Below are 23,478 nucleotides of genomic sequence, written 5' to 3'. Positions count from 1 at the left end.
AACATGTAGCTTTACAATTCTTGAACACAAAGCACAAAACAGAATATAGGATAACACTGATGCTAGTAACATTAAGATCGGAGTAAGGGGCAGTGAGAATATCTTTGTTAAGTGGCAAACACCAGGCCTATGAATCTGACTCACAAACTCCAAACTAGTTACACCAATTCTCCCCACTCCTGATCCAAATGAAACCCCAATCTCTGATAAAAATCTTTAAATGAACAACCTCCAGCTAAAGATTAAAAAATCCTTAAAATGAACAATCTCCAGCTAAAAGCCTATTATGTTCTACGTCTCATTATTATTAGCAACTTTAAAACATTATTTTGACTCTATTGCTCCTAAGAAGTCAGCCAGGGAGGTGTTACCATACCATCGTAAACAGGTTATTAGAAATTGGCTCAAGTTCACATTGTAAATAGGCAAGTCAGAATGACTGCAGACCCGAAGCTCTTAGTATTCAAGCTATAATGCTTACATAGACAAATAAAGGTTTCTTGTCTTATATCTATGTTAAACAGCAAAATGAACTTCAAATTTCTCTTTTCTTTTAACTAGTATTTTCAGAATCTTCTGTCTCTTAAAGGGTACATATCATAGGTTCTATGCAACATGTATCTGCAAAGTAAAAATATATAATTTATGTGCTTTTAATATCTATTCACTTACTAGGTTAATAAGAACACCTTTTCTCCCTGTCCTCTTAAATTTTACCACTAATATAAAAAAATTTTGTGATGATACCTGCCTGAATACCCTAAATTCCAGGAGATCCAAGAGTCAAGAATGTCAACCATTTCCCAAAGTTGAAAGTACAAACCATTAATGGCAGCAGAAACATCTTACACAGGTGACTACTTAAGCAAAATATGGGAAGTGTTAATCTGTACTCTTCTCTCCCATCCATAATCCTACAAACTAGGGCAGCAGTTCTCAAAAGTGGATTGTAAGAGGCCAAAGCCATTTCTCATAAGAGTAAGAGTTGATATTTTTACTATGTTAATATTTGTCTTGATGGTGCAAGAACAGCAACAGGGAAAATGAAGACACTTAGCAGAAATCAAGCAACAGTTCCAAACTCCTATATACTAGTCAGTCATCACCTTCTTTACCCACCAAAAATTCACAGTAAAACAAAAAAACATTTCATTTAAAGTTTAATAAAACAAAAAATACTAATTTTATTAATACTCAACCTCTGAATATGCATTTTCTTAATATTCTCTGTAACAAAATGGGACAAATAATACATGAAAAATATATCAAAATATTATATACATTTCAAGGAACAACAGTTGAATATTGTTGCCAGCTGAACTAGCTGCTATCTTAGAAGGCAATTTTTACTTGAAAGGACTGTCAAACAAATAAGGCTTTTTTAGAACAAGAAAATTTGGTAGATATATTTTCAAAAATGAATGACTTCAAGAAGATTTAACTAGTAACTAAAATACTTGTGGCCAATGAAAAATTTGAACTTCAAAACAGAAAGTGAAACTAGAAAATGTTTTTCAGTATGAGCCTAGAAGGCTCCTGATACATTCCCAAGACATTTCAGAATCAGTCACTGTCTACTTAAACAATACTGTGTGACAACAACAACAACAACAACAAAAAGCTTGAACTATGTCAAAATCAAAATATTTTCTGTGTCTCAAAGGTCACTATCAACAAGTGAAAAGGCAACCCACAGAATGGAAGAAATACTTGCAAATCATCTATCTGATAAGGTGTTAATAACCAGGAGATAAAAAGAACTCCTACAAATAAGCAAGGTGGGGGAGGGCAGGAGGGCACAGAACACAACCCAGTGAAAAAACAGGCAAAGTAGTTGAACAGACATTTCTCCAAAGATATACAAAAGACCAATAACATGGAAAAATGCCCAACCTCACTAATCACGGGGATAATGTACATCAAAACCAAAATGTGACAGAACTTCACATCCATTAGGTCGCCTGCTATGCAAACAACAACAACAACAGAAACAAAAACACAGGAAACAGCAAGTATTGGCCGCCAAAGCTGTAGAGAAATTGGAACCTCGTACTGGCTGGAGGGCATACAAAATAATGCAGCAACTGTAGAGAAGTGTGGTGGTTTCTCAAAAATAAAAACAACAACAACAACAAAACAAAACAAAAACAAAGAATTACCAGGTGATCCAGCCATTCCCTTTCCAAGTAAATACCCAAAACATGTGAAAGCAAGGACTCAATCAGAATGTGTACACCAATTCACAAAGCAGTATTATTCACAAGGACTCAATCAGAATGTGTACACCAATTCACAAAGCAGTATTATTCACAATAGCCAAAAGGTGCAAAATACCATCAATCAACACACGAATGCATAAATAATGTGGTATAAAAACATGCAGTGGGATATTATTAGGGCTTAAAATGGAAATTCTGGCACATGCTACAACTTTGAAAAATCTTGAATACAATATGCTAAGTGAAATAAACCAGACACAAAAGAACAAATTTTATGATTTCACTTACATGAGGTATCTAAAATAGAATCAGAGGCAAGGAGTAGAAAGGCATTAGCCCAGGGGCTGGGGAAAAGGTAAGGTATTACTGTTTAATGAGTACAGAGTTTCAGTTTGGGAAGATTAAAAAAAGGTCTGGATATGGATAGTGATGATGGTGGCACAAGACTGTAGAAGTATTTAATGTCCCCAAGTTATACACTTAAAATGCCAAGATTTGTTATGTATATTTTACCCCAAAAGAAAAGTGTTGAAAATTGGACAAAAGATTCAAATAGGCATTTCTCCAAAGAAGATAAATGGCCAATGAGTACATTAAAAGATGATTAACATTATTATCCACTAGGGAAACACAAATCAAAGCACATTTTATAAGATACCATTTCACATCTACTAAAGGTGGCTATAATCAAAAAGTTGGGACAATAACAAGTGTTGGGGAGGAGGCAGGATGAAATTGGAAATCTTATACATTGTCGATGGGAGTGCAAAATGGTATAGCCACTGTGGGAAAATAGTCTGGCAGTATCTCAGTTAAACACAGTTAACATGCGACTTGACAATTCCATTCTATTAAATGAATAACTTATATGGTATACAAATTTTATTAAAATTTGTATAAAATTAAAAAATTTTGGAGAGGATCATGCTTTTTGCATGATCACATCTTATTCCATTCCCTGGTCTATTCTGGGAAGGTTTTGAGATAAGAAAAGATAGAGCCCAGGGTAAGCAAACTATGGGAGCTTCAAAGACTATGATATTAACTTGTCAGACAGGAATTAAGTCCCATAAACTAAATGAATTTTATACATATTGTATTTTAAGTTTCAAAGGTATCAAAAGCAGTTATTCTGAATTAGATCCAGGAGATGCAATTCAAAAGTCATTACACCATATAGAGATAAAAAACCACTTCTACAAAAATGTCAAAAACTTAGCTTTTTGTTACACAACTGTAACAAAAACAAAAACAGAAAATGTTTTCATGAATATTATAGGATTTGAACACAACAATAGGCCATGCGCAAATAAACTAAAGATCTGGCAAAGAAAAAATATTTTCTTAGGAATGTACTCACTGGTTGAGTAGAAACTAGAAACAAAAAAACCCTTATTTTTCAAATGAAAATAAAATTATTCTAAGAAGATGCTCATAAAACATATTTTCGGGCGCCTGGGTGGCTCAGTGGGTTAAAGCCTCTGCCTTCAGCTCAGATCATGATCCCAGGGTCCTGAGATCAAGCCCCACATCGGGCTCTCTGCTAGGCAAGGAACCTGCTTCCTTCTCTCTGCCTGCCTCTGTGCCTACTTGTGATCTCTGTCAAATAAATAAATAAAATCTTTAAAAAAAAAACAAAAAAACATACATTTTCAACTTTAAAATCAATTCCTCCACATTAATTTAATCTGCTTTGCTAGAATTAACTCAAGAATTTACTGAAATTGCTCCTTAATTTTTTTAAGATTTTATTTATTTATTTGACAGAGAGAGTCAAAGAGGGAACACAAGCAGGGACAGTGTTAAGAGGGAAAAGCAGGCTTCCCACTGAGCAGGAAGCTCAATGTGGGGCTCGATCCCAGGACACCAGGACCCCAGAACCTGAGCCAAAGGCAGACGCTTAATGACTGAGCCTCCCAGGCACCCCACTCATTAATTTTTTTTTAAAGTAACCTCACCTCCCTCCACTTTCTTTTCTTCTTTCCATCTTTACCTTCATGCAGCTTCTCCTTTAGAGAGACACAACACTAATAAAGATACCCTATGAAATATCACACAATGACACACAAATATCACCACAGGAATTCACAAGTCTATACCCACTCAAGGGCAGAAAGTCTCTTATTTTCTCCGCTGGTTCTAGAACACTTCAGGGGCCAGTAACCACCATCTTTACTTACTGACTCTTACAGTTCCAAATTCTATTAAGATTACTTCTACTCAGCCTCAATGGTTTCCACACAAAATCTGTGTGGGAAGCTAACACAAGAGAACACAGGAGAGCCCTACTACCTCCAGGAGTAGCAAATACTACACCATTTGCAAATATCAAAGGGGAATACATGAAGAATGAATGAATAAAAACAAATTTAAGAGGGCTGGGTGACAAGTTCATAACATCTTCAAAAGGTAGCTATTCAAATCAGGAGATTTCAAGTGTCAGAATTTGGGGGGCCTGGGTGGTTCAGCCAGTTGGCGTCTGCCTCCAGCTCACATCATGATCCCAGGGTCCTGGGATGAAGTCCTCATCAGTATCCCTGCTTAGCAAGGAATTTGCTTCTCCCTCTGCCCCTTCCCCTGCTTGTGATCTCTCTCAAATAAAATCTTAAAACAAAAAGTCAGAATTTTTTCATGACAGGAGAGAGCAAAACCAAGTAAATTTAATTTGAATATTGAATTACATGAGCGAAAACACATGGCAAAAATAACATATTGTGAATTGCTTACACAACATCATGACAGCATTTTTAAGAATTTTAAAATACCAATTACTAGCTCAGAAAACTTCTGTAAGTAGGGCCCCAATCAAGGGAATATTCCTTTTTCATCATGATTACACCATACCATATTATCATTTTAAATGAGTAAATAAAATATATCAGAGAACAGAGAGCCCAGAAATAAACCCAACACAAGGAAACATGGTATGGGAAAGGACCGATTACTCAGGAAATACCCTAAGAAATGGTAGGACTACTACAAAATTTTACCCAAGTGTAAAAAGTATTTTTTCTGACTATATTTTAATAGCACAGTCATAAAAAATTAGAAAATAGAAACAAAATGAACACTGCCCATGAACTGTCCAGTAATTATCATTAAAATATATTTTAGTGTATTTTTCACTATTCTATTCTACTTATTAAAATATGGCATTCTATTTTGATAACCCTTTTTTTCCCCTCTTTATTTACTATGGATATTGTCACACGATCTGTAGTCTCTGGTAGGATTTTTAATTTGTATCACATACAGCTGCACCATTATTTAATAACCATTTTTTATAAATAATATTGATTTAATAAAAACTAAGGTGTAGTAGGGATAACTTTATATATACTTTCCTGCAAAATGTCTTTTTTTTTAATTTTTAAATTTTTTTTATTAACATATATTATTAGCCCCAGGGGTACAGGTCTGTGAGTCGCCAGGTTTACACTTCACAGCACTCACCATAGCACATACCTTCCCCAATGTCCATAACCCAACCACCCTCTCCCTCCCCCCTCCCCCCAGCAACTCTCAGTTTTGTAAGATTAAGAATAAACACCATTTTAAAAAGAGGTTTTCTTCCAGCTGATTACAATTAAAAATAATTGTGGTTAATATCCTAATAATAAACTTTGAAGGCATCTGTTTATTACTTTAGGATTCCTTAAGTGGAATTACTGAGTCTACAATACAAGTATCAACTTCTGATAAACGTACTTTCAACAGCCTCTCAGAAATGTTGTACCACTTTCGAGCGTCATCAGGATAGAAACACCTATTTCATTCAAGTATTAAATTCTTTCAAAACTCCTGCACAATTTAATAGTAGAAAATCACTTTATTTGCATTTCATTTACTGCTAGTAAAATTGAGTATTTTAACCTATGTTCACTGGTCACAAGACATTTCTTTTGTGTCTGAAATAGGTCCTCTCCAATCCTCTCATCCTGGAGTTCCTCAACTTTGGCACCACTGACACTGTGAGACTGGCAGTTCTTTGTCATAGGGGAAGGTCCTGTGCAGTGCAGGATGCTGAGCAGCATCCCTGGCCTCTCTCCACCTGCGTGAAGTCAGGAGCACCCAATCTCCACCCTCTCAAAAGCTGTGACAACCATAAACATCTACAAACACTGCCAAATGTTACATAGAAGACAAAAATTGTCCCAATTAAGAAGCACTGCCCCATCCCCACAACTCCTTAAAAGAAAAAGTAAACTACTATGAAATATAAGTATGAACATAACTTCTGAATTGCCATTTTGTACTGACTGCTTAAAAAAGAGCAATTGTTTTTACATAAATGTTGAAGTGACACTAAATTTTTTGTCTATTTGTTCCGATTTTGAAATTACCCTTGAAATATTAACACATTTTCTTGCTCAGAAAGTCATATCTGAAAATGACATGGTATTTACCTGCTTCAAAGCAATGAAGCTCTAATCAAATACTGAAAATGAATTTTCAAATTAAGAGTACTAAAATATCTGATAGTTGTACCCATCAAAGATCCAATTCAATGGAAAAGAAAAGCTTCAAGAGGTAACACAAATGTTCAGATAATACCTCAGCATGAACCTGGGTTTCTTCTTTGGCAACTTACATATTCAAGATAAGGGTTCTAACATGTTTTAAAGAGTCAAGTTACTTTTCTCTACTGACCCATCTCTCCCTACCAATTAAAGCAGAAAGCTGAAGTGTCTGGTTAGCCTAATTTAGCTATCCTTTGGCCCCTTATTGAAAATCTTTCTAAAATTTATTACTATTACCAACATGAACCCTCTGTCCCCCATAAACAGCTGAACCAAAGATAAATCTCTAACAGCAAGGCTCAGGTTTAAGAGAGACAACCAATTCAGAACTCGGAGGATACTGGAGTTTTTTTAATAGCACCAGCTTAATGGCTGAGGTGGATCTATTCTGTCCCCTACTGGAAGGGAGCAGGAGCAGCTCTTCTTACTGCTTTCACCACTACTGCTATTACTTTCGCCCACAATCCATAGGATACCAATTCCAAATTCCCATCAACAGGCAATGGTCCATTCCTTTACTGTAAAGTTTGTCAGAGCCTAGGTAGGCCATGGGCCCTTTTTGCATTCTACCAACTCACACTACACATCAGGGGCAACAGCAGTTAGAAAACTCACAAGATATACATCACTGATCCTCCACTAGTAAAATTAGGTTAGAAAACACGATACAAAGACAATAAACAAATAAAACATCATAAACTATTCGTTGTAGAAATTTAGTGATGGTAAACGGAACCTAGCAACAGGAAATATGAAATGTAGGCTTAGAGCTATCTAGGAAAGGCATCAGGACGGAGGACTGCAAGTTGGACTTGTAGAAGGATGAGCAGAATGCAGAAAAATAAAGTAGAAAAGTACAGGGACCTAAAAGTAGGAGCTTAAAAGAGACAATTTCCCAACCATTACTGACATTTTTGGCTACACAGTTCTGTTGGGGTGCAATGTCCCGTACACTGCAGGGTGTTTAGTATAGTCCCTGGCCTCTACAACTAGATGCCAGCAGCACTCCCACCGAGAATGGTGACAACCAAAAATATCTCCAGAAAATGCCAAATGAACCCTGGGAGTGGTGGGGACCGCTGTCCCACACACCCATCAAGTACCACTGCAATACACAATTCCTCTTGTTGAGGATTACGTCGGTTCCTGAAAATCAGTAAGGTCGGGAAAATGAGAACTGCCAGATCAAAGTCTCACAAAATTTGAAGGATAAAATAATATGCATATATATTTTTAATGGCAGAAAGAAAAGATCATTGTTTAAAAAATAAATAAAACACTCACTAACATTAAAGCCTGTCTAACAAAATCATTTTCAACTGTGCAGGAAAATGTGCTGTGGAGATGTGACCTTACATTTTTTTTTTAACTCAGGTGTCATCTTGTGTACTGAGAAAGGAAGAGGTAAAAAACAACAACAAAAATCTTTCCACACTGACCCACAGACAAACTCATGCGGTGCAAAGCAAAGCAATCAGTTAATTGTTGTTGTTTTTTTTTTTTCTTCTTTTCTTTTTTACGTCAGCTCCATGCCCAGCTTTTGGGAGTCCAACATGACACTTGAACTCAGGACCCTGAAATCCAGACCTGAGCCGAGATGAAGAGTCTGATATTTAATCGACTGAGGCACCCAGGCACCCCGGGTTTTCTTTTTAAGGAGACTGAAATGTATCTAAATGATGAAGACTTTACAGTTTGTTACTGAAATATAAAAATGAGTTTACACATACAAGGATGGCGGGAGATTACTGTATACTTTAGTACACAGGGTTCATCTTCGAGAATCTTGAGTTTGAAGATGAGACTCAAAGAATCTAACAGTATTTGCAATAATGGCTTTCAGTAGACTAGTATGTGTCTATTTTCTGTTATGTCATATACAGATTATTTCTGTTCATGTTTTGAAGTATGCCCCAGAGTTATGTGCTACTCTAAAATTACTAATTAAAGACATAATTACTTAGGAAGCATTTTTCTGCATCTATACTCTCAAAAGGAAGAAAAACATATCATTAAAAGCACAACATATACTACAAGGACAATTTATACTCTGGCCCAAGATCTGTCTGAACACGTGGAAAACAAACACATGAACAATGAAATGAATAATCCTTCCTCAAAATGTCCATCTATATGTGATGAAGCCAAGAAAATAAACTGGAAGCTTGGCCGAGCTCCAATTTCAGCTCAGCCACTTTTTCATTTTTCATCTGACAGTTATCTAAAATAATCCCTTTGTTTCCTCATCTATAAAATGGAAATAATTGTACCTACTTCACAGAACTGTGAGGATTAACATTAGTGTGAGGAGAGTGCAGGTCAGCAAAGTAACTCACACTTAGTAAGCACTCAATGGTTGTTTTTCCTCAAGAAACTCAGGACAGGGAGAACACCAGAGAATATTACAGAACTATGCAGACAGCTTTCCAGGTGGCATTACCAAGAAAAGAATTAAAACAGTAAGCAAGGCCTCTGTTAGACCACAATAAAATGGTTGGGCTTATCTTATGTACTGCTACACAACACACTTCAGGCAATCTCTCTGGCCTAAGAATACTTCTTTAACTATTCCCTTCATTAGAGGAGAAAATCTTTTATCCAATATTCCTCTCTCCACCATTTAACAAAACTATTTCCTTCATAAATAAATAAATAAATAAATAAATAAAGTATTGCAGCTAACAGATAAGAAGAGAGAATAGCAAAAAACACCTATGTATCACCTAGCTTTGTCAAACCTTAGTTATATGTTTTGCAGTTCCTGATAAACTAGAAAATCTACTATTGCACTTTCTCCAAAAACTGACTCCACCAGGATCTCCAATGCTTCGATCCTTCTACCTTTTAACTATCCCTCAACCCCTCTGACACCCACTCTCTTCATTATCCCGTTTAAATTAAACCGTGCATACAGTTGACTCTCTAAACCCTCTTTGCCTTCACTGTGCTCACAAAACCAACTACACCAGTTAAATGTTATCCCCACCAAATCTGTGACCACAAGGAACACGAAACTTACAGAAAACTGCACCACCATGCTAGCTGGACTCAAGTACATTATTAATGCAGACAGGGAATAAATTTCCCCCCAGTTTATTCACTCTCAGGCTCTTGCAGATAACTATTTTATATCATCCTCCTCAAACCCCCAATGAGTTCTTCCTCAACATCACACTCAATGACTTTGCTTTCTGCTTTACTTATAAAACTAAAGCAGTGAACAATGTCCAGAGTTCCACCACATTTATCCACCTACTAGCAGGATCGCGTACACACACACTGAATTCCCAATTGTAATCACAGATGTACTATTCATTCTCTCATCTATTAACATATCAGATTCTCTCCTTTTGTGCACCTACTCAGGAGTATCACTTGGGTAATTCTCCCCTTTCTCCTGTCAACTACATCTATATCTACTTTGTAATCTCTAACAGATCATTTCCATTACCATGCAAATATGTCAGTATTTCTCCTATCTCAAAAATTTCCACTTAGCCTCCTATCCCCTGCATTATTTATTTGCTGTCCTTGGCAAGAAAATTCCTTAAAAGGGTTGTCTCCCTCCCGTTCTCTCTCAAACCCACTCCAAAGAAGGGTTCAGCCCCACCACTAAAAACTAATCTGCTCTTAACAAAGTCATCAATGACCTCCATACTGCTAAATCCAAAGGTCAATTCTCACACTTCATCCTTAATTAGCCTATAAAGAGTATTTCACACAGATGATCATTCTTCCTTAATTATATTCTTTTAAGTTACTGGACTTTGTTGCTCATTTTCCCTTACAGGTTTCCCAAACTTCTAACTCTAGAGTAACCCAAACTTGGAATAACTCTTCTCTGCCCACGCTTGGGGATCTTATCCAGTCTAGAGATTTTAAATATCATCTATATGCCCATTATATCTCCTGTTCTCCCCATTCATCATCCAACCAACCACATGTTCCACATCAATATAAAATTCAGCGTGTCCAAAACTGAACTCCTCATATTTCCCATAAACCGCCCCTACCACAGCCTTTCCCACAGCATGCGTGATGAAATTCCATCTTCTAGCTATTTAGGCAAAACCCTTGAGTCATTCTTGACTACTTTTCTCTCATACACCACAGCCTATCTACAGGAAATCCTGTCAGTTGTACCTTCAAAATATATAAAGATTATGACTAATCTTCACCACCTCCAGATACCTGAACCACTATCATTCTTCAATAATATCATTACCTTCATCTTCAACAACACCATTCGTAAAACAATCCTCTTAACGCTTAAGTCTGAAAATGTCACTTCTCTACTCAGAACTCCACAATGGATCCCAACTTCATTCAGAGTAAAACTCAATGTCCTTACAATGGTCCACAATGTATTACAAAAGCTAACTCCAAACCCCTTTACCTCTCTGACCTCTTCTCCCTGGTCAGTCTACACCAGCCACAGTGACCTCCTGGATAGTCTGTGAAAAAGCAGGACACACTCTTACCTAAGTACTTTTGTGTGGAAGGATTCCTCTGCCTTTACTATATAAAGCTTAGTTTAACCACCCTATTTAAAATTACAAGTTCTTTTCCAATCTTAACACTCACTTCCCCTACCCTTCATATTTTTCCATTGCCCTTACAATGAAGTAACATAATACATAATTTATTATTTACTACCTGCCCACAGATGTGTTCACCTATATATATAGAACTATATCACAACTACCAAGAATATGTCTGACAGACAGGAAGTACTCAATAATTATTTGGTGAATATTCTGAAGCCTGCTTTGGTGGGAATAATACTAATAACCCACCTACAGTAGAAAAAAAAAATCAGGAACATACCACTTTACAAACAGATTTAGGAGGTATTATATGTGCAACTGTTTTTGCAATAGGAGTACAAATTTGTATTTAAACTACAATGCATAACAGAAAAAAGAGCAAACACATAACCACTTATGTCAGACACTGGTCTTAGCACTTTGGACTATTAATTCAATCCTCACAACCACCCTATGAGTTAGGCAGCATTATTTCACTGGTCTTATCATCAGTATGCAACTTAGAAACAAAGAGGTTAAATAACCTGCCCATGATTGCACAACTACTAAGTGGCAGAGCCAGGATTTTAAAGCTAAGCATTTTGGCTTCAGAATCCATACTGTCAGAAAATCATGACATCTAGTTACAGAGAGGGAGGGAGGAAAGGTTGGCAAATATGCATCTCTAAGCTACTCTGTAATAGGAAAAGATGTTAAGAGTCAACCTGCCTTCAGGGAATTCACAATCTAAACAAAAAAGACAGCATTAACAAAATCTATACATACAACAATGGAAGCAATCATAAAGTATTCTACTTACTGGGCTAAGACTTGCCTACATGTAGACTTTTCTATGTATCTTAAAAAGATGAGCACAAAGGAAAAGAGAGGTCCCTGTTCCAGGCAGAGGGCAACAGAATGTGCAAAGTCACTGAGATGAGAGGATGATCCACCACAGAACTTTGAGTAGTTTAGGAAAGCAGGAAAAAACAAAAGGAGGAAACTGGGGAATAGCAAATTAAGCAGAAACACAATAATATACACCTTAGAACATCATGATAAAGATTTTAAATTTTAACTTAGGTAGGAGGAGGGTGCATAAAAAATTTAACCATGGGAATAACATGATATTTACATTGTAGCAGGACCACTGCTAATAGCACAGTTCAGAGACTAAATAGAAAAAGTAAACTGCAGTTTAGGGAACAATTTAGAAAAGCCTACAAAGAAACCTGGGCAAGATGAAAATGATCGGTAATGTCCACAGAATGGTAAACCCACTGTTTGAGAATCTTCATGTCCATTTCCACTAAATTTGACTTTAAATGTCAAAAATGACATTTAAAGTAGCTTTAAAATGAGGGAAGTTCTCATTCCCTCTATTCTCAACTCCCATAATAGCCTCCTGATTTCCCTACCTCACCTAAATTAGACACCAGTTTCCCCAAGACAAAGTTCTGCTTTATCTCTCTACTAAAAACAAAAATCCTCCAATAACATGTAAAATCTTTGTAAATGCAAAATTCTATGTATTAGCAAGACACTCTGATTTATCCAATACACCTTCATAACCACGTTTTCTCTTGGCTTTGCTCATTGTCTCCTCCAGCCGGATTGAGCTGAACTGCCTCCTGTCTCAGGAAGCTTTCTATCCTTAATCCTCCAAAATCAACGTCTTACTCTGGAAGCACTTTCTTACTCCCTTAAAGCAACTATTATATTCTGCCCAGACCATAATCACTAGGTTCTAGATTTTTTTCCCTCTTGTGAGGTTCCATGAAGCTAAGCATCATGCAACAGAATTTTTTCTTTCAGGTGGGAACTCTTTTGTTAGAAACACTTTGACAGGAATGTAAGCAAAAACTACGCTTCAAATCCACAACTCAGAGATGTTAAGATCAATGAACTTCTCACAATAAAGAAGGATTCTTTCTCGCAAGTCACAGTTATAATCTCATTAACAGTTTTAAGATAACAACTTGAATACTTACCTGTATGAACTGAGAATACTGTACACGCATGCATATATGCTTGCTACAGCTTATACCAATGAGGCTGGCTCCCCAGCTCATGGCTCCCACTTTCTTCGAAAGAGATATAATACACAAAAATGATGCTCCAGGAATCAATTCTTTCCCTGTCCGTATTACTTAACCCCTCCCCTGCAAAAACTGGATTAACCCTGGGGTCAGCCAATTGGACATTTTACCCCAGAAATGTGAATTATGGAGAGAAAACAGACTGGAAGTTACTGAACTAAATCACCTCTCTGGCAGGAACTGAAAGGAAACATCCAGCAACTTCCAGTCCAGTCTGAGGTACCCCATTCTCATATCCTTGGCTTGATAGTTTAACCCAACCTCTGATTCTAAGTTCTATCTCAGAATACTTACAAAAAATCTGTCTCTTCTCTCATTTCTTTTGGGCTTAAGAGAACCAAAATCAGTCTGTTTTGCTTGTAAGCGAAAAAGCTTTACATTAATTTGATGCTTTCAAAAAACCATGTATTCTTTGAGGAGTAAATATTTAATGCTTGATCTTTAAGCAAAAACCTGAGCTGAGAAAAAAAGCCTCTTCTGGATTTTCAAATTACAGTGTAAAAGTTCACTTCTATTTTCAATATTCACTCCTAAATATTTTAATTTTTTAAATGCTGTGACACTAATAAATTAATTCAAGTCTAAGTGGACAATGCCAAATGAACCATCTGAACATTCAGTCTAGCAGACTACCCACAGTATTTAGAGATTCTGGGTTTTAGTTTTGTTCTCTACATGTAATTCAGAATGTCAGAGACCCTATATGTTGTTATATACACTGACTGTCTTTATGACGATCACTACTATTAAGTAACTTTATTACTATTTTCTTCCTTATTAGCACCTTATCCTTTGATTATAGTGTGAATATAAATATCCAACGTCTTCAAAAACCTCGATTTTCCTAGATCAGAAATTAGAACTAAACTTAAAAATGTATATAGTTAGAAGGTTGTACATTTCAGCCAATCATATCTATGAAGTTCTTATTTTTAATGGGAGTATTAAAAATAGTATTATAAAAGGTAATTGCTTAAAATTAAGGCAGAGAAATTATAAACTAAGGGGCACCTGGGTGGCTCAGTGGGTTAAAGCCTCTGCCTTCGGCTCAGGTCATGATCCCAGGGTCCTGGGATAGAGCCCCCGCATCGGGCTCTCTGCTCGGCGGGGAGCCTGCTTCCTCCTCTCTCTCTGTCTGCTTCTCTGCCTACTTTCGATCTCTCCCTCTGTCAAATAAATAAATAAAATCTTAAAAAAAAAAAAAAAGAAATTATAAACTAGGAAAAATTAAGTTACCGATGGTGGAATTTTCTAATAGAGGAATAAAAATCTTCAAACTGAATACTACAAAGCAAAGCTGATCCAAAATAGTATTTTTAAAGGGCTACTGGCATTTTTTTTCCAACTATTCCTGAAAAATATGAATTTAATTCCTTAGAACACAAAGGGTTTGCCAAAGTATGCTTTAGTTTTTCTTTGTGGCTTTTTTAAGCTACTAAGTTCTCACTTCCATTTTGTATTTTACTGAATGAATATGCAATACCCAGAGGGGCACACAAATGGAGAAACTGTCACTTCTTTCTTTTATGAAAAACTGCATTGTTCAAATTGTTTTACATAGGTATCCTACTTCTATAATAAAAAATGCATTTTAAAATACCCAGCTACATTTCTTAACATAAGTAAGAAATTCAGTAATATAAAAATTAGCACATTTAGAAAACATCCCATTAACATGATTCTGTAACTTAAAAGTTTTGTACTGTTCAACTATAAATTTTTAAAAAGCAAAACCTCTAAGAATCACAAAAAACAATATGATTTTATCCATAAATCCTTATAACAATATGAACTTTTAAAGACTACCAACTAAATACAAAAGCAATATAGTTGTATTTCTTAAAACTTGACTTGAAATATGCCAATAATTAAGTCAATCTTACACTGAATACTCAGAAGCCTTTTTTTTTTTTAAGAATGACTGATACTTCCAAACTGTACTAGCCACCCAATACTTAAATTTTATGTGCTTTTCCTAAAACCAAAGCTCTAACAGCACCATATGCATCAAGCCTAAATCAGGAACCCTTGGCTTTGTTTTGTTTTAAGATTTTATTTATTTGAAAGAGAGAAAGAACACAAGGAGGGGGAGGGGCAGAGAGAGAGGGAGAAACAGTCTCCCTGCTAAGCAAGGACCCCACCCCCAATGGTGGGCTAGATCCCAGGGCCCCGAGATCATGACCTGAGCCAAAAGCAGACGCTTAACTGACTGAGCCACCCAGGCGACCCTAAATCAGGATCCATTTTGAAACTTTACAATATTTTAAGAATTCTAGACCACTACTGATATTTGATAGACATTCAATTTCAGAGCTATTAAAACACAGAAAAACATATGCCAATGAAGAAAATTTATCTTAATTTTAATTTAAAAGTATCTTTTTGGGGGGCTCCTGGGTGGCTCAATCATTAGAGTCTGCCTTTAGCCCAGGTCATGATCCCAGGGTCCTGGGATTGAGATATGCATCAGGCTCCCGCTCCCCTCTCAGCGGGATGCCTGCTTCTCCTTCTCCCACTCCCCCTTGCTTGTATTCCCTCTCTCGCTGTGTCTCTGTCAAATTAAAAAATAATAATAACTTCAAATAAACAAATAAATAAAAATTTGGTGGGGTAACAAACTCTGGGGTTAAACCTTTTTTTTTTTTTTTTTTTAAAGATTTTAGTTATTTCAGAGAGAGAAAGACAGGGAGAGAGAGAGAGAGAGAGCTCATGTGAGCATGCAAACAAGGGGAGGGGCAGAGGCAGAAGAGGAGAATCCTAAACAGACTCTGTTCTGAGTACTGAGCTGGAAGCACAGCTCCTGATGCAGGGCTCCACCTCAGGACCCCTGAGATCATGACCTGAGATGACACGCAACCAAATGAACCATCCAGGCATCCCAAACTTTAATTTTAATAAAATTAGTGATTATGTCAAAATTTTGAGAAATATCTGGAATTTATATATATACACAAAGCAGAAAAAATCTGAAAGAGAAATTTAAAGCAACTTCAATTCTATTCTCATATAATTTAACCAAGCTCTATAGCACTTCATACATTATAAAGGCTATTATCTCTTGAAACTAAAGCTTTCCTCTCCCTACTCAAAATATAAAATCAGAAATCTATGACAAAAATTATTATTATTGGTTTACCCCTTCTATAGCTGATTAGTCTTAGGCTCACAGCATATGCTAATTTAAGGGTCAACTGAAAAAAATTACTCTCTAAAGGAACTAAACTTAAAGTTTCCCTCCACCCTAATTTTAAAAATGAAGATAAAATATTTGATACAGATGAATGTTGATAAAAGCAGCAAGCAAAATATCGTATGAAATATAATACTATAAAGCTAAAATAATAAATACGGTAAGCAACTATGGCTTGTTTGCTCGCCAGTACATTCCCAGCAACTAGGACAGTATGTGGCACAGCATATATGCTCAATAATGTCTGCTGATTTAAGTTAACATCTCAGGAAATGGGAAGGAATGAAGGAACATAAACAAATATAGCATTATCAAAAATTACACAAAAACTAAGTGGTGAGAAGAAAACAAAAGGAACTTAAATAGGAAATTTCACACCAGCATATCTTACACAGAATATCATATGAATTATCATGTAGTATGCTCAATAAATCTCAGCCTTTTTTCTTTCCCATTTTCCTTTAAACAGGTACGCCTAAAATATTCAACAAAACTCAACGAAATTTAAAAATTTCAAGAATATATCTGCATACCTGAATTTAATAAGTAGATATAAAAAGAGATAAAGATGTACTAATTGCACAAATCAGTTGCAAATGTGATGGACCAAATGTGCCCTCCCAAAATTCTTATGTTGAAGCCCTAACACACAGTATCATAGTATTTGGAGATGATATCTTTGGGAGGCAATTAGGTATAGATGAGCCCATGGGGTAAGGCCCTTATGATGGAATTAATGTCCTTACTAGGAGACACCAGAGACAGAGGTTGCTTGCTCTTTCTCTATTTCGCCTCTCCCATACACCACTCTTCTTTCCTTTCCTCTTGTCATGTGAGGACAGATCAAGAAGGTGGCCTTCTGCAATGAGGAAAGAGTCCTCACCAAAGCCCAAACATGCTGGCACCCTGATTTCAGACATCCAGCCTCCGTAACTGTGAGAAAATCATTTGTTGTTGAAGCCATCCAATCTATGGTATTTTGTTACTGTAACCTAAGCTAAGACAGCAAGTCAACTATTGAAGAAACAGTGGCATACACTACAAAAGGATATAAAGATCAAAAACCAAATTATGACTCCTAAGGAGCCTAGCTTGGTAGAGAAATAATGGTTGTAATAAAACACCCATAACACAGAGCAGAAAACAATAAATGGAAAACTTATGAAGGCAAAGTTACTATATTGTTTTAAAATCTGGGAAGGCAAAGTTACCTTTATCTAAATAGATTCTAGACATACAGAAACTGAAAGGGAAGAGAAATCAAGCTCCTTTTATCTCTCCCACCATCCTTCCCTCTCTCTCTCACGTACACAATCTCTTGAATTTGGCTACAGTAGTTTCTATTATTTTCTAAAGTTAGAAAGAATACTTCTTTAACAGATGAAGACAGATGTGATTTTGCTTTTTCTTCCACTTACATATTTAATCCAGCTCCTACTTTGTCACATTCTCAGCAAGGCAATTTCAGCCCCCTCAACACTTGGGAAACCACATGTAGAAACAGATTAGTAAGCAAACAGCTGCAATACAAAACGTGATCAGTGCATATCAGAAATATGGTGGTTTCGATTAAGAAAGGGGGATCTGAGAAAGTTTTCAGCAGATTACTATGTATTTGAATAGAGCTATCTGAACAATCTTAAAAGACAAGTGAAGGTTATGCCATGAAGAAGAACATCAGAGGCAATCAACAGGAAGATGCTATTAGGATTTAATACTAGCAGAATACAGCACTGCACATTCAGTGAAATGCAAATAATTTGGTCAAGTTACAAATGGTGGCAAAAGATTGGAAAGTTAAGAAGAGCCCAAATCAAGAAAGAACTTTAATGAGTAAGACAATATTTGCCTCACTGGAAGAACAGAAGTATAAGAAGGAATGATATTAACTAATAATGTTAACAAGGGAGACTTTAAAGGGAACAAAGCAGAGTGACCATACATCCTAGTTAGAACAGTCCTGGCCTACATCTGTTCACCTGGTGCTCCACCCAGTTTACCACTTGTACCATATTTAATGAAGTGTTACTAGTAATTGCAGTAAAATATGCAGGTTCGGTAGGCCTCTCCACTTTGTACTTCCAACTTCTGCCATGATCCTGTCAGCTTGTTTATGAAATACATGGATAATGAAGAGAGTCCTCACTTTAATGTGCAGTTAAATCTGAAAGATGACAGAAATAACTAATTTATCTTTCTTTCACCCTTTCCAGACTCACTGTATCTAATCCTTCCCTTTCAAGGGTTAATATGCAGGGGACTTCTCCAGAGGCTAGGGCAATTAGCATCTTTGGATGTGGAAGAAGTGGTCAACATTGCTACCACTAATGTCCCACTGATGTATCAGCCAAATTAAGGCCTATGATTTTGTCCCTGAAAACAGAGCTGCCAAGCTATCAATGAGCAGAAGTAGGGAAATTATAAGTTTAGTATATGCAGAGTAGTTAATATTAACACACAAAGCTAGTACTTATTCACTAAAATGAAAAATTAAAGCTTCTCTCTTCCCAATGTATATTAAGACTCATCCCATGAAGCTAGCTAATGGATATATTTGTGAATAATGATAATTTTATTATTATTCCTAACACAGAGCTCTTAAAAGCCTTGTAAAACAGGGGTGCTAGGACAAACTTCTGCTCTATTATAGAGTCTGGGGCCCCAGTTCCTGACAGAGTGCTCTTAAAATCTTTGGAATTTCCTGAGTGATAGAAACAGCTTCTGTTCTAATGAAGCAACACCTAATGAGGTGATTGATGGGCTCCTGCATGGGGACTGGTACCACAAAGACCAAGTGAGGATTAGTAGTTTGGAACTTTCAGCACTGCCTTCCCCATTCTACAAAGAGAGGAGAGGGGCTAGAATTGGAGTGAATAATCAATCATGCCTACATGATGAAAGCCTCCACAGAAATCTATAAGCTAGATTCAGAGAGCTTCCAGAATCAAGAACAAGAATGCATTCACATGCTGGGAGGGCGGTGCACCCCAAACTTCACATGGACGAAAGCTTCTATGCTCAGGATCCTGCCAGGCTTCACCCTATGTTATCTCTTCATCTGGCTCTTCATTTGTATCCTTCAATATCCAGTGTAATAAACCAGTAATCTAGTTAAGTAAACCGTTTTCTTGAGTGCTGAGAGCCACTCTAGCAAATTAGTGGAACGCAAGGACAAAGTCATGGAAACCTCTGATTTTTCAGCCTGCTGATCCAAACCACAGGTAACAACCCAGATGTGTGACTAGCATCAGGGTACAAGAGAGACAGTCTTTTAAAATTAAGCCCTTAATTTATGAGATCTGACATTAACCCCAGGTAGATAGTGTCAGAAGTGAATTGAACTGGAGGACATTCAGCTGGTGTCACAGAATTTCCTAAAAGCCCACACATGTAGTGTCAGAAGTGCTCTGAGGCTAAGAGTAAAGGAGACACAGAATTTTCCAGACATATCTGATTAGGTAAGAGGCAAACATCTGTGACTTTCACCTTCAATGAAAATCAAGAATAACACTTATAATTAAGACTATGAATCTTTGACAGGTAATATTTATTTCTCAAAATTAAACTTTACTAAGTTTCTCAAACAGAATTCCAAAAGGTAAAACCAGAGACATGGTTAAAGATTTTGATCATACCCATCAGTTTTTATTTCACAGGTGAAAGAACAAACTATGAGACACATTTTAAAGCTTGATGTATGCTTTTTCCTATGAGGTAGAATCTTTCAATCTCGGCACCACTGACATTTTGGGTCTGGTAATACTCTGTCGTTGGGAGTTATCCTGTGCAATGCACAACATCCCTGGCCACTACCCATTTTCAGTAGCATCCCCCCGCTAGTACCAACTGAAACGGTCTCTAGTCATTTTCATCCCTGATTGAGAACCACTGCCATAAATTTTTGAAAAGGAAAGTGAAGACAAGTATTACAGAATTAAATGAAAACTTGCAGAAAAAGCCCACATCTCAAAATCTCAAATATCTTCAATTAGTTTTACTGTTAATTACTGCAAAGTCCTGCGAGTTTAAATACCATAGGTAAAATTAAATATTTTACTTACATTTAAATACAAGAATATATATATTCAAAACTAATTTTTTTCAAAACTAATTTTAAAAAGAACAACAATCTGAAGGTAAGTCCATTTTTGTAGGTGGTATTCTTATTCTTCCTGCTTGAGTATCAGAACTCTAGGACATTTCTGCAACCTCAGAGTGCTCTCAGTATTCAGTCAACCGAAGAACAAAACTTAGTTTTTTCCCTGAAAATAACTGGTTTGTTTTGGCCTATTTACAAAGAAATGCCAGAACTAGATTGCAAAGAAAAAATTTACAAGAACAAAATTTCAAATACATCATAAAAATTAAAAAGACACAGCTCATACTTTGTTATCTGAGGTCTCTTTTACTGATAAATATGACTACTTGTCTATGGATTGTGACTAAAAAGACAGATACATGCCAGAAATAACAATCCATTCCAATCATTACAAAAACTATTCTTTGCTATATAGTCATGACCATCTTTTTTAAACAACTTGCTGTTTGAGACTGTCTTAAATGCAAATTATTCCTAACACAAAGAAGTGTAATTATTTAGAAGTAACCTCATCGGGCTCATTGTTATTTTTATCAAAAAATTTAGCAGAAGCCCTGAAAAACAAATCGTAACTTCATAAATGAGGAAGACAGAAACTATAATTGGAAATAAACAAACGGAAAGATGTAGGCACAAAATAAAAGCAAATTAAAATGAGATACCATTTTTCATCTATCAGATTTTCAGATTTAAAAGCCTAATAATGCTCAGTGCTAACAGTGGTAAAGAAATAACTTTCCTACAGTGCTTGTATAAGCGTACGTTGAAAAGACTTTTTGGAAGGCTAGCTGGCAATACCTGACAAAATAATAATGCCCATAAACATCAACCTATAGATTCCATTCTTGCATCAGTGTCAATGTAAATATGCTAACTTAGGCGCTTTCTGAATTGTTTTATAACTGTAAACAATCTAAAGAACCATCAAAGAAGGATAGGTTAAATAACTTACAGTATGTCCCAAAATATGGAATACTATGCAACCCATAAAAACAATGAGGCAAACTTCTGTTTTAAGATATCCAAATATAGGAGGTAGCAAAAGGGAAACTGCCCAAATTTGATATTACGTGTTTTTTAAAAAGAATTAACATACACACATTTACACATACACAGAAAGATTTTGTTACTATGCAAGAAAAAGGTTAAAAGTATAGTTCGATTTTTTGTTGTTAGTACTTATATAATAAAAAAAAATTAATGAGATAAGCTTATCTAAGCATTACTGATTCCCATAATCTTTGTACATGAGTTTTTTCACAGTATGGGCACAAGAATTATTTAACCCATGTGATCCATTAAACTCACCATGCAGTTATTTTCACCAAATTTCTCCTTAACCAAAATGGCGATGTAAAAAGAAAATGTATGTACTGTAGTCTCCATATTTGAGATTCTTAAAATATTTAAGACTGAAAGTTTTAAGACAAATATTAAAATTTACCACCTGTCCACACACCTAAAATTTTGTCAAAAAATAATTTTTAAAGTGACCACATTGGCGCCTGGGTGGCTCAGTGGGTTAAGCCTCTGCCTTCAGCTCAGGTCATGATCTCAGGGTCCTGGGATCGAGCCCAGCATCAGGCCCTCTGCTCAGAAGGGAGCCTGCTTCCCTCTCTCTCTCCGCCTGCCTCTCTGCCTACCTGTGATCTCTGTCAAATAAATAAATAAATAAATAAATAAAATCTTAAAAAAAAAAAAAATAGAGAGACCACATCCTAACTGTGCATTGATTTCTGTCATATCCTACAGCAACTAAGATAGCAAAATCAAGTGTCACAGATAATATTTACAAGAAAACTGGCTAAAGTGACAAGTATCCCTATGAACCTTCTAAAATAAACAGGCAAGCCTAGAGAGCTATCAGTATCTACAGAGGAGGGAGACAAAGACTACTTCCCTTACGATAGCTCCTGAATAGGAAAACCCTGAATTTACTAACAGCACTTACTGAGGAAAAAAGAAAACGAGGCCACATTCTACCCACATTCAAGATTACTTGTTGCAGAAATACTCTGCTGTGCAAAGTCCCTAAAAAAGGTGGACCTGTCTCCAGATAAATAACTACCTTGAAACAAAATAGCCATAATCTCAAAAATCACCCTGCAGTCACCATGGACAATATTCCTAAGATAAGACCAAAATAAAACAATCTTGAAAAATGTCAAATTCACTTTAGTACAAACAATTCTGAACAGAAATATTTCATCAGTTAACAACAAGCTTTCTCACCCTCCCTCTTAGAGATATACAATAATGCAAAAATTACAAATGTATTCACAATAGCTTATACCTCTCAAATACCAAAGTCTTCTATAGCCTATTTTTCTCCAGTTTCATCACCTGTAAATAGAAATTTTACCATCTACCTCCCAATATTGAGAGGTTAAGATTTTTGGTTGATTAAGAGTAACAAATCCAAAATAAATATATTGAAAAGAAAGCTAGGCTCATACTTCCAATTAAAATATACATCAGTCTTATCACCTATACACTTTAAATTTACATGTCCGAAAAATTACAATTATTAAAATTTTCAGCCTTTGAGGTTACTGGAAATTAGTCTAAATCCCAAATGTTAAAAGTATAGCAAGTAACTTACCTTACCGACTCTTCCAGTAAAGTATCTTCTGACACATTTTTTTCTTAAGTCACTAATTACCACACCCAACCTCCCCATATTTGCCACAATCCCCAGGAAACTAAGACATGTCAGTGCTTAGAAGGTCCTATCATGGGCGCCTGGGTGGCTCAGTGGATTAAGCCGCTGCCTTCAGCTCAGGTCATGATCTCAGGGTCCTGGGATCGAGTCCCGCATCAGGCTC

At 36.2% G+C, this 23,478-nt stretch overlaps 1 protein-coding gene across 2 annotated transcripts in view; it reads right to left on the bottom strand.

The window, feature by feature from the left end:
• Positions 1–23,478, bottom strand: part of PPP4R2 (protein phosphatase 4 regulatory subunit 2) — a 51,074-nt gene that overhangs the window by 15,743 nt on the left and 11,853 nt on the right. The gene's annotated exons all lie outside the window — the stretch shown is intronic.

This window comes from Lontra canadensis, unplaced genomic scaffold (genome assembly GCF_010015895.1).
Source record: "Lontra canadensis isolate GAN:19392208 unplaced genomic scaffold, GSC_riverotter_1.0 scaffold34, whole genome shotgun sequence".
NCBI lineage: Eukaryota > Metazoa > Chordata > Mammalia > Carnivora > Mustelidae > Lontra > Lontra canadensis.
Note: the sequence above shows the minus strand (reverse complement) of the source record. Positions and strands in the feature narration are given on the sequence as shown.